Source organism: Castor canadensis, chromosome 7 (genome assembly GCF_047511655.1).
Source record: "Castor canadensis chromosome 7, mCasCan1.hap1v2, whole genome shotgun sequence".
NCBI classification, from domain to species: Eukaryota; Metazoa; Chordata; class Mammalia; order Rodentia; family Castoridae; genus Castor; species Castor canadensis.
The window spans coordinates 131925229-131939303 of NC_133392.1; the positions used below are offsets into that span (position 1 = coordinate 131925229).

The window sequence follows — 14075 nt, forward strand, 5'->3', positions numbered from 1 at the left end:
AATTCTCAACATTGTTAGTAGGTGGGAGACAAGTAGGTTTTTTTTTCTTGTTCTTAAACAATCAAAAACATGAGCTGAGAGCCTTTGGCTTCTCACCAGAGGACCCCAGAATAAACTTGTATGGAAGGAACACAACTCAAGAAGTAAAATTTGGTCATTATGAGTTTTAACAGCAATCATTCTCTCCAGCTTCATCCAAGTAATACCTTTTCCTTCTTCTTTACCTCCTTGAGGATACTCTATGTTACTGGAAAAAATAATTTTTACTGTGACTTCTTAATTCAGACAGATAAGAAAGAAACTTAATAGCCTTTAGATATAAAGGAAGTAGAACAGTGTTGCTTTCTCCATGTTCAACACCCCTGCCACAATCTTACTTTTCTTTAAGGACAGTGGCACCTAGTCCCATGGGGAACATTTTAGAATCTCATCAGAGGTTATCCACATAGAATTAAGTGCTCCAAGACAAAGCACAGGTGATGCTGATTGTGTCAGTATGTGATAAGGCCAGCAAGCAAAGAAATATACCTCTGCTAAACAGAGGTAAATATGAGGAAGTTATCTACATCTCTCTTCTTTTAGTATTCAATTATTTCCTCTGTCAACATTTCACTTTGTTTTGTCTATATTATTAGTAAAAATAAAAACTCAGGGCTTCTACTCATTTGAAATAATAGAAACTGAATTCATATTCACTTGGAACATTTTTAAAGTAAAAATATAGTAAGTAATAACTTTCAAGGCACTGAAGACCATGCTAATTAGTGATCTCTGAGATGTAAATAACAAATGGGCTGAGTCCTGTGTGATTTCCCAGCTTATTGCCTTAAGAGAGTTTTCAGATCATGGTCTAGGGAAAGAGAACCTAGGTTGACCCAGCAGACTCCCTAATTCAAGGAAATGGAACTGAAAGTCTAGGGACAAAAAAGTAGCTAGAATATGCAGGACAAAGTACCAGAGAAGACAGAACTTCACAGAAAAAAGAAAGGTCACCAAGATCTGCAGAAGGTCCTTATCAGGTATTAAGGAATGTACCACTGCTCAGTGCATGCAAATGAGGAAGCTACCCAAGACCAAAGGAGAACCCATCTGAAAGGATTAGAAGGAATAGAGCCTGATATTCACGCAGGACTGGAAATAGTTCCTGATCCCACTGGCTCAACTGGAAAATCTCATAATTCATTGTGTTTTGGGTAGAATACACAGAAAGGGCTTTCTCAGTAGCAGGAAACAATTAGCCATAGCTTGAGCACTGTTCCAGACTTAGCTAACAAATAATAAAAGTAAGACTGAAAAGGATCAAACTGTTCTCATGTAACTGTATCTGGAAACAAAGCACACACAAAAAAATAGAAATGCAAAAATATCCAGTATCCAACAGATAAAATCCACAATGCCTGGCATCCATTCAAAGATTAATGGGCATGCAAAGAGTCAGGAAAGTGCAGTCAATAATAAAAAGGATGATCAGTTGATTGAAACTCGCGCAAGACCTACACAGATCATAGAATAACAGATAAGCACATTAATTGTTTTAATTGCTTGATATGTTCAAAAGTTAAGCAGAAAAATGGAAGTTATTAAAAAAAAAAAAAAAAAAAAGACTGGGTGCCAGTGACTCACACCTCTCACCATATCTGCTTAGGAAACTGAGATTAGGAGGATCACAGTTCCAGACCAACCCAAGCAAAAAAGTTCATTAGACCTCATCTCAACAGAGAAAAGCTGAGTGTGATGGCATATGACTATTACCCAGCTAAGGCAGGAAGTATAAAATAGGAGGATTGTGGTATAGGCTGGCCTAGGCAAAAAGTGAGACTTCTAACTCTAAAATAACCATAGCAAAAAGGGCTAGAGACATGGCTCAAGCAGTAGAGGGCCTGCCTAATGAAGCCCTAAGTTCAGTGCCCCCCCAAAAAAAAAAAACAAATAAAAAGACTCAGTGAACTATTGTATGTGAAATGAAAAATACACTGGATATTAATGACAGAAGAAAAGATTGGTAAACTTTAACACATAACAATAGAAACTATCTAAAACAAAATTCAAAGAAAAAAAGAAACTTAGAAAAATGAAAAACACCAGTGAACCAAGGGATAGCTAGAAGTGGCCAAACAGACATGTAACTGAAGTCTCCAAAAGAGAGAAGAAAACAGGAAGGAAAAAAAGTGTGTGAAGAAATAATGGCTAATATTTTTCAAAGGATGAGGAAAACTGTAAATCCATAGATCCAAGAAGCTCAGTGAATCCCCAAGATAAGAAACAAGAAGAAAGCTACACTAAGGCATGTCATAATTGAGTTATTCGAAGCCATTGATAGAGAAAACCTTAAAAGCAGCCTGAGAAAAGACACTTTTTAAGGATAACTACGATAAGAATGACACTGTATTTTTGTCAGAAACAATGCAACTAAGAAAAAGTTTGAGCATCATCTTTAAAGTACTAAAAAAAAAAAAATCAACCTATAATACTATACTCCAGCAGAATATTTTTCAAAAATGAAAAATCTGGGTACAATGGCTCATGCCTGTAATCCCAGCTGCTTGGGAGGCAGAGATTGAGAGGATTGCAGTTCAAAGGCAACCTGGGCAAAAAGTTAGCAAGACCCATCTTAACCAATAGCTGTGTATGGTGATGTGTGCCCAACATCCCAGTTACATGGGAAGCCTAAATGAAAGGATTGCAGTTCAGTTTATCTTGGGGAAAAACATGAGACCCTATCTCAGAAATAACTAAAATAAAAAGGACTAGAGGTGACTTGGGTGGTAGAGTGCCTGCCTAGCAAGTGTGAGGCCCTGATTCAAACTGCCCCCCCCCAAAAAAAGGTGAAATAAAGATATTGCTAGAAATACAGAAGCAGAAGGAGTTTATTACTAGCAGACTCACACTTCCAGAAATGTTTAAGGTGGATCCATGAAGCAGAAGGAAAATGTTCCAAGATGGAACAACATATCTATACAAAAAAATGAAGGTCACTGGAAATTAAAATAACAAGAATAAATACAGAAGATTTTTATTTAAATCTCTAAAATATAATAATTATGGTGGGGATAACATCCTAGTACAATATATGATAATAACAAAGGCAGGAGAAAAGAAATCTTAAGTATATTATTATATAAAATTCTCATGTGTAAAGTAATATATTACTTGAAATATTATAGATATTTACTATGAACTTTAAAGCAACTACTAAAATGATAGAAAACAAATTGTAAGATAGTATCCTTAAACCTAAGCATAATGATCTAAGCATCCCATTTAAAAGTAAGATTGGCATGTTAGATAATAAGCAAGACCAAGTTTATATAGTACCTAAAAGAAATTACCCTCTAATAAATAAAAAAGACAAAAATAGGTTAGATGGATGGACAATGATACACTGTGTTGACATTAGCCATAATACAGCTGATGTGACAGTGTTCATATTGAACTACATATCAGAGCAAATTATATTTTCATAATGATAAAGGGGTCAGACAATCTTTATGTGAAGCAAAAACTGAAGGCACATAAAGAGAATTAGGTTAGTACAAAAACGTGCCTATTGTCCAATTTTTTCCACTCTTTCTACATTAAAAGAACAAGTTAACAGAAAATAAACATAATGAGACTTGAGCAATACTGTCAACTAACTTGGCCCAGTTGACACAAAATGAACCCAGTTGGATACAATCCAACATCAGTAGAATATACACTCTTTTCAAATGTGTGCAAAACATTTATCAATGAGCCATAAAATAAAGCTAAATTTAGAATTCAAGCACTACAAAGTATGTTCTCTGATTACAATGGGATTAATTTTTTTTTTTTACAAACCAGTAGCAAGAAGTTACCTGGGAAATCGCCAAATATTTGGAAACTAAGTAACACATTTCCAACACTGAGAATTCAAAAAGGATTTTAAGAAGTATTTTCAGCTGAACATGGTAACAGAACATTTCAGAATTTGTAGGATGCTGCTAACGTGATATTTAGAGGGAAATTTATAGCACTGAACACTTACACTTGAAAAGAAAGGTTTCAGTTAATGGCCCTATCTTCCACTTCAGAAAGGTAGGGGTAGGGAAGAGCAAGTTAACGCTTAAGTAAGCAGCATATAGGAAATGATAAAGATTAGAGCATATATCAGTAAACAAAAGACAGAAAAATAATAGAGATCATTGAAACCAATTGTTGATTCTTTGCAAAGATTGATAAAATCAGTAAATCTCCAATCATAATCTAGAATAAAGGACAGAAGTTGCAAATAAAATATCTGAAATGAGAGAAATAATGTCATTATAGATTCTACAGATATTAAAAGAACTAAGGAAGTATTATGAATAAAGATGTGCTTTTAAATTTGACAACTAAGATGAAATGGGTAACTTCCATGAATGACACAGATTACCAAAGCTCAGTCAAGAAAATAGAAAACTTGGATAGCACTATTTGTGCTAAAGAAATTGAATTTGTTCTTAAAAGTTTTCCCACAAAGAAAATTCCAGGCCTTAGTGATTTCACCAGTGAATTGTTTCAGACAGTTAAAGAAAAATATTACAAATTCTACATAGATTTTTCCAGATTTTAGAAAGGGGGATACCTCCAGTTCTTTGAACATTTCTGCCACCAAAATCAGGCAAAAACGCTGAAAGAAAAGAAAACTCCACAACATCCCACATGCAAAATACATTTAGAAATTCTTAAAAGATTAGTAAAAAAAAAAAAAATCTAAAAATAAAACTTGTGATCAAGGAGAGTTAGTCCTAGGAATATAAGATTAATTTAAATTTCAAAATGAACAAGCTAGAAAAGACAAAGCATATGATCGTAGCAGTAGATGCAAAAAAAAATTTGACAAAATCCAATGTTCATTACATACTAAAAAAAAAACTCTCCTCAAACTAGGAATAGAAGGGAATTTCCTAAATCCCAGAGTGTACTTACGAGTAATCTACAGATAACATCATACTTAATGGTGAAGATTGTTTTTACCTTGAAATCAGGAACAAGACAAGGATGTGTGGTTTGTGGGGTTTGTGTGTGTGTGTGTGTGTGTGTGTGTGTGTATGTATGTTTAAGATGTCTGCTCTTTCCATTTCTATTCAGTATTCCATTACCAAAGAAAACAGGTCATAAAAATCAATGAAAGCTACTGAAGGATTAGAACAAATACCAAAGAAAATATATGGAGGTCAGATAAGTATATGAATATTATTATTGAATGCTCAAGAACATTATTTCACTAAGGAAATACAAATTAAACATAATTAATGAGATATCCCTATACATTTATTCAAGGGACTGATAAAGACTGACTGCCCTGAATAGTGGCAAGGATGTGTAGAGCAAATGGAACTTTGATATGCTGCTAGTGAAAATGTGAAATTGTTCACCTACTTTGGAAAACAGTTTGACAGAAAAACATCATTACACTACTGAGCAATAAAAGCTGTAAATAAAAATTTTTAAATAACTTTAAAAAATTGTACCTCAGTACTAAAATCAGCATTTTACTCAATGGTTTAAGATAATCCAATAGAAGGTAGAATGGAAGAGAAACTCCCACTTACAATAGCAGGAAAAAGGATGAAGTGAACTAACAAATATGCAAAACTTTTATAAAGAAAACTTTAGAAAACACCTGAAGAAATGTGATCCATAAAAAATAGACAAAAAAATCATTAAGGAAATTTGTCAAAATTAAGAACTTCTGCATTTCAAAAGGTATTTATAAGAGTGAAAATATAAGCCACAGACTAGAAGAAAATATTTGTAAATCACATAGCTGACACCAGTACTCCCTAAAATGACCTATAGATTCAGCACAATCCCTATCAAAATGCCAGGTACTGCTGGGCACTAGTGGCTCATACCTGTAATCCTAGTTATTTGGGAGGCTAAGATCAGGAGGATCACAGTTCCAGGCCAGCCCAGAAATAGTTCATGAGACCCCCATCTCCAAAATAACCAGAGCAAAATGGACTGGAGGTATGGTTTAAATGGTGGAATGCCTGCTTTGCAATCACATAGTCCTGAGTTCAGATCCCAAGCCCACCCCCACCCCCGCAAAAAAAATTCCCAGGTACCTTTCTTGCAGAAATTAACAAGTTGATCCTAAAATTCATATAGGAATACAAGAGACTCAGAATAGCCAAAGCAATCTTGAAAAGGGAGAACAGAGTGTGGGGGGGGGCGGGGAATGGCTGAAGAGGTATCCAGCACTCACCTGCTCTTCCACAACGAACCACTGCAACAAATGTATAGCTGCATGTTGAGGTGAGTGACTACAGGACAACACTGTAATTCAACACTACAGAAACAACAGAAACCTCCTAAAATCCAGAGACCCAGAACAGCAAGCATAGCAAAAGAACAAAAACCCTATCACCTTCAACCTCAGCACCATAGCTGTGAAACAGGAAGGCTCCCCTCTGCAGTGGTAAAGGTGAAAGAAAGAGTCCCAGCAAACTTACCAGCTTAGATACTGGCATTCCTACTAGCTATTGGAAAGTTTCCTAGTCCTTGCAGGCTTACAGCCTATATAGACTAGAGGGCTAAAATCAGCACAGTACTCTGACTTTGGGAAAGGAATTAATTTGATCTCCCTGTAAACTCCAGTGTGCTGTTGCCAGGAGCCATATTGAAAGGGAACCTATTATCTGAATTTGGGCTGCTTTAGGGGTCAAAAATTCCTGCATATCCCAACTCTGTGATCCCACAGACATTCCACTGTACTGACTCGGATGTGGCTTCTTAGAGTGCCTCTGATAGTGCTGCATAGTGGGGATCAGGTGTTATCACAAAGAGGGCAGCAGGGGGTGCCATCCACAAGAACCTGAGGACTAGGGAGGCTGCCCTCTGAAACTGCAGGTTTGGCCAGTTCCATGTGGTTTCATATGGGTACCAGGACTGAGGTAGCTGCCCACAATTGTTCCTGACACCAGTCTCCTAGTGCTGTGCAAGAGCCACTGGTCGCTAACAAGAGAGAGAAAGAACTCTTGAGTTTCCACTGCTCCCCCAACCACAGGGGCATCCTGGGGCGTATTTGAGCACCTCACCATGGTCCTGTATTTGAGCACAAAGCCTAAGAAGGTCCAAAAAGAAACTGCCAGCACCAGCCACTTTCTACTCTTGCTCTCTCCTGTGAGCATCTAAACTGAGAGCATTTTTGCCCGACTTCAGCCATAACCCACCCCTAGTCATCTGAAAGAGGGGGGTGGGTAAGGACAGCCTCTTGGCCATCCCCTGGTGTACATAGCTATCAGGGGTCCAAGGTCCCACTCCCTCAGGTAGGCATGCCCACAACAGCAGCAGAGAGAAACAATACAACTTTTCCTGTGTCTGTACTTATGTGGATCTCCTGCAGTGGTCACCTTCATACCTTGTCTGACCACACACTGCTGGTGTGTGTGCTGGTATCTGGGTATGTGTGCCACAGAGGTGGGGTGCTATGATTGCTGCCCCAGCCTTTCCCCATTAAGCACCTGGACCCTTATCAGTGTCTAATCATAAGGCAAGTTATCACCGCTGGAGCAGCCAATACCAGAGACCCTACTCAAGTAACAGAGCCAGTATCAGCAGTGTCTAAGGAAACTTGTATCACCAGATAGGGGCCACCACTCCATTATTGGAGTAACCACACAGGATGCATCCACACGCTATTTTCTACACCACACTTAGCCGAACTGCTAGAGTATCCTCACTCTTATGTGACCCACAGAAACATGGTGGATCTCTCCAACTATATGGTAAGCACTGTGCCCAAACTCAGTAATCACAGCCAAAGAAGGTATAGGGAGATTACACTATGGTACCCAGCTGGAAATAAACTCAATATTGCATAACAAATCAATACCACAAGACACGTCATTAGGAGAAAGTGGCCTACTAATAAAGTGATAAGAGATAACCATTTCACCAGATGTGCAAACCTTAACACAGAAACATAAGAAATACAAAGAAACATGGCAATCTAACACCATCCAAAGTTCCTAACCCTCCAGTAACAGATTTCAAATTTATGCAAGTGAATGAAATGCCTGATAAGGAATTTAAAAGAATTATTTTCAAAAAGCTTAATGAGATCCAAGAGAATACAGATGAACAGTTAAATGAAATTGGGAAAGCAAACAGGATATGAATGAGAAACTCAGGAAAGAGCTGGAGATTTTTTTAAAGAATCAATAGGAAATTTTATAAATTAAGTGTTCTGTAAGTCAGATTAAAAAAAAACAAACGAGTTGAAAACCTCAACCACAGAATAGATCAAGTATCAGAAAGAATATCATAACTTGGAGACAGTTCTTTTGAAATATTACACTCAGACAAATAAATAAAAGAATGAAGAAGATCTTTGGGACAACATCAAACGATCAAATGTAGCTGGGCATACTGACACAATCTCAGCTACTTGGGAGATGGAGGCAGAAGGATCATGAGTTTGAGGCCAGCTGGGGAAAGTTAGTAAAACCCTATCTCAAAAACAAAAACAAACAAAAGGGCTGGGGACATGGCTGAAGTGGTAGACTACTTGCTTAGCTTACACAAGGGCCTGGGTTCAAGCCCCAATACTGAATAAAAAAATGTACTGTTAATCTGCATACCCTAAGGGGAAGAAATAAAGGTTAGATTAAGTGCACATGAAACATATTCAATGGAATAATAGAAAATTTTCCTAATCTTGGGAAAGGCATGGACATCCTGGTATAAGAGGCCTATGGAACCCCAAATAGACATAACTTCATGACAATATATTATACTCAAATTGTCAAAAGTACAGGACAAAGAATTTAAATCTGCAAGAGAAATCACCAAGTCATAGTTAAGAGCAGCCCCATTAGACTAATAACAGATTTCACATCAGAAACCCTACAAGTGCCAGGTACCAGTGGCTCACACCTGTAATTCCAGTTACTTGAGAAGCAGAGATTGGGAGGATCTCAGTTTGAAGGCAGTCAAGTAAAAAGTTCATCAGACCTCATGTCAACCAATAGCTAGGCATAGTGGCGTGTGTCTATCATCCCAGCTACTGCAGGAATCAAAAATACGAAGATCGTGGGCCAGGACCCCTCGGCAAAAAGTGAGCCCCTATCTCAAAAATAAACAGAATGATAAGGGCTAGAGGCATAGTTCAGTAGAGTGCCTGCCTAATAAGCATGAAGCCCTGAGTTCAAACCCCAGTACTGCCAAGGAGACGTGGGGGAAAAAACTCTACAAGCCACAAGAATACGGAATAATGTATTTCAAGTCCTCAAAGAAAGTAAATTGCTGTCCCAGGTTACTATACCCAAGAAGGCTATCCTTCATAATTGAAAGAGAAATACAGACCTTCCAAGATAAGGGAATTCCAGACCATCATTAACAAAAGATGGTTAGGGGGTCCTACACCCACAAGTAGAAGAAAGATAACTATCACTATGACAGCATGTGAGAATAAATCATAAGTATAAATCCCACTAGAAAATAGATACAAAAATGAGAAACAGTGGGTCAATGAGGAAGTCAAAAGGGAAACTTAAAATTTCCTTGAAATGCAAATTGAAATAGCATACCTGTGAGGTTTATAGAAATGAGTACCTACATTAAAAAATAGATTTAAAATAGAAATTTAATGATGCACCACAAGGTCTTAGAAAAAACAGGAGCAAACCCTACCCCAGATTTGTAGAAGGAAAGGAAGAAAAATAAGAGGAGAAATAACTGAAATAGAATCTAAAGGAACAACATAAAGGATCAATGAAACTTTGAAAAAATGAACAGAGTAGACTAACAAAATAGATTTCCTAAAAATAGGAAGATCATGGGCCAGGACCCCTGGACAAAAAGTGAGACCCTATCTCAAAAATAAACAAAATGATAAATAAATAAAAGTAGAGATTAGAAAGACATCACGACTAAAACTACAAAAATTCAAAGGATCATTAGGGATTATTTTGAGAAAGTATATGCTAAAAACTGGAAAATCTATATGCAGTGGATAAATTTCTGGACATATATGATCTACCAAAATCGAACTAAGAGAATATAAAAAACTTAGCAGATCTATAACAACAAATGAGGTTGAATCAGTAATAACTCTTATATCAAAGAAAAACTCAGAATCAGTTGGCTTCATTGCTGAATTTTACCAAACTTTTAAAAAAGAATGAACATTAATGCTTCTCAAACTATTCCATAAAATTAGAAGGATGGAAATCCTTCAAAGCTCATTCTTTTAGGCCAGAATTACCCTGTTACCAAATCCTTACAAGAACACAGCAAAAAAGGAAAACCATAGACTAATATCCCTGATGAACATAGATACAAATATCCTCAACAAAATACTTGCAAATCAAATTCAAGAGCATATCAAAAAGATCACACACCATAATCAAGTTGGTTTTGTTCCAAGGGCTCAGGATGGTTCAACATATGTAAATCAGTAAGCATAATACATCACATAAACTTAATGAAGTCATCTGATCATATCAACAAATGCAGAAAAAGCATTGGATAAAATTCAGTAGCCTTCATGATAAAAGTCCTGAACATACTAGATATAGAAAGAATATACCTAAACATAATAAAGACTATGTATGACAAACCCATAACCAACATCATACTCAACAGGGGAAAACTGAAAGCATGTCCTTGAAGATCCAGGAGCAAGACAAGAGTGTCCACTCTCACCACTCTTATTCAATATAGTACTAGATATTTTAGCCAGAGCAATTAGGCAAGAGAAAGAAATGAAAGGCATACAAATAGGAAAGGAAGAAGTTAAATTATCACTGTTTGCGGATGATATTCTATATTTAGAAAACCATAAAGACTCCACTAAAAAGACTTAGAATAGATAAATGAATTCAGTAATGTCACAGGGTACAAAATCATCATATAAAAATCAGTAACCTATTTAGAAACCAATAATGAATTTGCTGGGAAAGAAATCATGAAAGCAACTCCATTCTTAATAACCACAAAAAGAAAAATATACCTAGGAATAAACTTAGATGAAAGACCTCTACAATGAAAATTATAAAACACTGATGAAAGAAATTGAAGAGGATACAAAAAGATGGAAAAGACATGAAAGAAATGGAACAAAAATTAATTAGAGACTTCTAAGAATACATAGAGCTGGGAGAAGACCTCCCAGCTTCTCCTCAGAGAAGAAGCACTGCAGCATAGGAGGACAGAGAGGACAGTGTCATTTTACCTCTGGGTGCAGATACTCTTACCCATAACCTGGGCTTTCTTGGTATTTGTCTGCATGAAGTGTGATGCCATTAGTGTATTGGAGAAGGAACATGACTAAAGCGATGAACATTTTGATTTTATCCAGTCACATATCTGGAAGTTTTGTTTACAGTATGGTGCAGCACTTATTTACACTTTAATTAAAAAAAACCAAAAATATTGATTTAGTATATAAATATATCATTCAGAAACTATACAGATTTCCCTATAAGATTTCTGCTGTTGTGTGGAAAAGGATGCAGTATTTATTCCAGCAGGGTGGGATGATGATAAAAAAAATAGGAATATTACATGAAAATTTTCAAACATTGAAAGTAGAAGATAATTTTGAAGACATCATAACTAAACCACCTATCCAAAAGTTTGTACACAAGAAGGAAATCATGGCAGAGGATGACCAAGTGTTTCTTACGAAGTTATAGTCCCTGTTAGCAAAGCAGCCACCAACTGTAGCTGAAAGGCCTGTGGATGTATCACCAAGAATCCCTGGAGGCTCCCCTCAAACACCAAACAGATCTTTGTTATTCAGTGTGTCACCCATCCCTGCTGGGTCAAAAAAGAAAATTGATCCAAACATGAAAGCTGGAGCTACAAATGAAGGTGTCCTGGCAAATTTCTTCAATAGTTTGTTGAACAAAAAGACTGGCTGTCCTGGAGGCCTTGGTGTTGGTGGTAGTAGCCCTGGAGGTGGAGCTGGAGGCAGAAGCAGTGGTTTACCACCATCTGCCAAAAAATCAGGCCAGAAGCCTGTCCTGTCAAATGTTCATGCAGAGCTAGACAGAATTACAAGAAAACCAGTTTCAGTTTCTCCTACAAAACCTATGTATGTCTGTATGTCTCCTACAGAAGGAGAAGCTTCTTGAAGATACCAAATAAAGCCATTTGTCCAGTTTTCTGGGATCTTTGCCTTTTCCTTTGAAGGTAGGATTAGGGAGCTGGAGTGCTTTTACAGGTGACTAAGTTTATGTCCTTTTTTATTTTATTTTACTTTTTTTTTGGTGGCTGCCCATTTTTATAAGAGGAGCTATACAGAAGAAAACTTATTCTACATAATGTATAATTATTATTTGCATCATCATTTTGCATAAGGGAAATTTTGGATTTTGAAAATCTCAAAATTTATAGGGCAGTAATAGAACCATGTGATCATATCTATACCTAATAAACCTAGTGTAAACCATGTTTCAGGAAAGACTGAAAACATGCAGTTTGGGAAGTCTAAACATGTTTTAGTTAAGACTATTAAATCATTTTTTAAAATATTCTGTGTTTTGCTGAAAGAGAAAAGGATCAGTCGTCAATTGACATAAATGTACCAATACATAAGGGATATGCTGAGAAAACTGTCAACTAGCATTATCTCAATTGGTGATCCTATAATTTTTCATTAAAATATTTAGAATTATTGGCCAAGATGTTTCTTTAACTGAGGAGGAAAGAAAGGACACTACCTAAATGTGTAAAAGAAAAATGCAGAGGTTATAAAAATGTAAAGAGATAAAAGTCTTTGGAATTTGTATATATATATATATGTATGTATGTATGTATATACACATATACATATACATATATGTATATATGGGTCTGCCTTAATATACTCTTTTTTTGTTTGTGACTTTTAGCTATAATCAGTTAATAAAGTATTTATTCTCTGCATTCAGGTTCAAAGAAAAAAAAAGACATACTACAAAACCATAGTAACCAAAACAGCATGGTATTGGCATAAAAACAGACACATGGACTGATGGAACAGAATAGAGAACCCAGAAATAAATCTCCACATCTACAGACAACTGATTCTCAACAAAGAAGCCAAAAATATACACTGACGAAATGACAGCCTCTTTTACAAATTGTGCTGGGAAAACTGCAGAATATTGAAGCTTTCCCCTATCTCTCATACTGTACAAATAATATCAACTCAAAATGGATGTTAGTATAAGACCTGACACTCTAAAACTACTCTATAGGGGAAACATGTCAAAATATCAGAACAGGCAATGACTTTCTGGATAGACTCCAAAAGCACAGGAAACCAAAATAATCTTGACAAATCGGATCACATCAAACAAAAAAGCCTCTGTGCAGCAAAGGAAAATAATCAACAAAATGAAGAGACAACCTACTGAATGGGAGAAAATATTTGCCAGCTATTCACCTGACAGTAGATTAATATCCGGAATATATAAAGACCTCAGAATCTTAACAAAACCTAGCATGGTAGTGCACGTCTGTAATCACAGAACTTGTGAGGCTGAGGTAGGAGGATCATGAATTCAAGGCCAGCCTGGGCTACATAGCAAGTTCCAGGCCATCCAGGGCTGCATAGAAAGACAAAACAAAATTTAACAACAATAACAACAAAGCACAGGTAATCAAATTTAAAAACTCGTCAAATGTTCTAAATGAGATACTTTCCAAAAGGCAAAATACAAATGGCCAATAAATATATGCAGAATGCTCAACATCATTAGCCATCATGGAAATAAATATGAAAACTACGAGAAGTTCTATCCCACCCTAGGTAGATTGATTATTATCAGAAAATGATGAACACAATTGAGGATATAGAGGAAAAGGAGCCCTTATACAAGATTAGTCTCTATGAAAACCATGATACAGTCTCTATGAAAAACAGTTGGAAGTTTCTCAAAAAGTTAAAAATAGACCCAGCTATCCTACTTCTGGGTATATATACAAAGAAAATGAATTCAGTGTACAAAAGATACCTGCATTCACATGTCAGTTTGATATTATTCACAATATCTAAGCTATGGAATCAGCCTAGATGCCTCTCAACAGATGAGTAGATAAAGAAAATGTTAAACACACACACACACACACACAATGGA

General features: G+C 36.3%; 1 protein-coding gene and 1 pseudogene across 15 annotated transcripts in view; both read left to right on the top strand.

Annotated features, from left to right (window-relative positions):
* Nucleotides 1-12877, top strand: LOC141424966 (cytoplasmic dynein 1 light intermediate chain 1 pseudogene; annotated as a pseudogene).
* Scmh1 (Scm polycomb group protein homolog 1) overlaps nt 1-14075 on the top strand; it is a 177611-nt gene that overhangs the window by 58977 nt on the left and 104559 nt on the right. Inside the window, exon 3 of one of the 15 annotated variants that reach the window (XM_074080450.1) lies at nt 12885-13594. The exons of the other annotated variants lie outside the window; for them this stretch is intronic. The gene's annotated coding sequence lies outside the window, so the exon portion shown is untranslated. The remainder of the gene's footprint in view (nt 1-12884; nt 13595-14075) is intronic. 15 annotated transcript variants of the gene reach the window in all.